Below are 2,136 nucleotides of genomic sequence, written 5' to 3'. Positions count from 1 at the left end.
TAACGGTTGTGACTTGGATAGCCGGATTTTCCCAACAGTTGGTGATGGACCCGACAATTGGAAGGCTGAAAACACTATCCCGATTTCCTTTAGTCAAGAGTAATTGTTATTGCTTATTTTAATGTATTAAATTTTGTTAAAGGTTTTGTCATATTCATAAGCATGTTCACATTCAATAAATCAATGGACTTTTTGCATTCAAATATTGCGCTCTTTATCTTTCCTGTCATCTTTTAAAACAAGCTATGCTTTCTTACACACACTCACGTAACAAATTTCATATCCATATCCACTCTGGATCCTGTTGATAATAATTCTGCTACTGTTCCTTATGACTTCAAAAATCCGATCTACCAAGCCGAGGATGGAAGTGAGGAAGATTGTGAAGTACCTGAAGAACTTGCCAGACTGATACGGCAAGAAGAAGAGACTATACAACCGCATGAGGAATCAAATGAGATCGTAAATCTGGGTACTGAAGTGGACAAGAAAACTACTGAGGAAAAATCAAGAGATGATATGGAATGATGAATGTCAAGAAGATTTTGACAAAATCAAGAAGTATCTCCAAGAACCTCCAAATCTGATGCCACCAGTTGAAGGAAGACCTCTAATCATGTATTTGACCGTGTTATAAAATTCAATAGGGTGTGTGTTGGGGCAACATGACGAGTCTGGTCGAAAAGAGCATGCAATATACTACCTTAGCACAAGGTACCGACTGTGAAACAAGATACTCCCAGTTCGAGAAAGCTTGCTATGCTTTGGCTTAGGATGCTCGCCGACTAAGACAGTATATGTTGAATCATACCACGTTATTGATTTCTAAGATGAATCCTATCTAATATACATTTGAGAAACCTTCTCTCTCCGGAAGAACAACAAGATGATTACTGAATTCTGCACGCGGTTCAAAATAAAACACCATAACTCTTCTCCGTACCGGCCAAAGATGAATGGCGCCGTGGAAGCTGCTAATAAGAATATTAAGAGGATCATACAAAAGATGACTGTAACATACAAAGACTGGCATGAGATGCTACCCTTTGCTCTTCATGGTTATCGCACTTCAGTGCGCACTTCGACCGGGGGCAACTCCTTTCTCCTTAGTCTACGGGATGGAAGCCGTTTTACCAGTGGAGGTTCAGATTCCCTCTCTAAGAATCATGAAAGAGGCGGGCTTAGATGAAGATGAATGGATTCAGACTCGACTCGACCAGATAAATTTGATTGATGAAAAGAGACTTGCGGCTGTTTGTCATGGACAGATATATCAGAAGCGCATGACCCAGGCATTTAACAAAAGAGTCAAGAGACAGGTGTATCAAATTGGCGACTTGGTAATAAAGCGTATCATTCTACCACAAGGTGATCCCAGAGGCAAATGGACTCCCACATACGAAGGGCCATTTGTAGTTAAGAAGGTATTCTCTGGTGGGGCCATGATACTTGCTACAATGGATGGCGATGACTGCCCACATCCCGTGAACGCAGACATAGTTAACAAATACTACGCATAAAGAGACCCGCTAGGTAGACGTATCTAGGAAAAAGTAAGGGCATCCCGGCGAACCAAAAGGGTTCGGGCAAAAATTAGGGATGAACATATAAAAATGTACACCCGGCAAGTCGAAAACCTGAAAAGGCGGCTTGGGCAAAAAGGGGTATCCTGGTGGACTGAAAACCTGAAAAGGCGGCTTGGGCAAAAAGGGGTATCCTGGTGGACTGAAAACCTGAAAAGGCGGTCCAGGCAAAAATTAGGGAGTAAAGCGTATGACTATGTCCCGTTCTCAGCCAGCTTCACCCAAGTTCAAAGGACTGAACAAGCCAATCACTGCTATCCGACAGCAGGAGATGAGAGGCTTGAAGATATAATGACAGTAGTGGAATTAAAATCAATAGGACTTTTTCTTCATAGCTTTTTCTTTGTTTTCTTGACAGTCTCCTCTTACTAGGATTTCTGTCTCCTTGTACACAAATTGCCTGTTTATAGGCCCTCTTTCAAAATCAATACAATTTTATTTCGAAAAAATGCTGTTGTTTGTTTGCGTAAACGTCCATTGATTTGGTTGAATTAATATATGGATTTGAATATGATTGATGTTTATCGAAAATACATGCATAAAATAGCAATAT

Source organism: Lathyrus oleraceus, unplaced genomic scaffold (assembly GCF_024323335.1).
Source record: "Lathyrus oleraceus cultivar Zhongwan6 unplaced genomic scaffold, CAAS_Psat_ZW6_1.0 chrUn0250, whole genome shotgun sequence".
In the NCBI taxonomy this organism is placed as follows: domain Eukaryota; kingdom Viridiplantae; phylum Streptophyta; class Magnoliopsida; order Fabales; family Fabaceae; genus Lathyrus; species Lathyrus oleraceus.
This window is presented reverse-complemented; position numbering follows the sequence as displayed.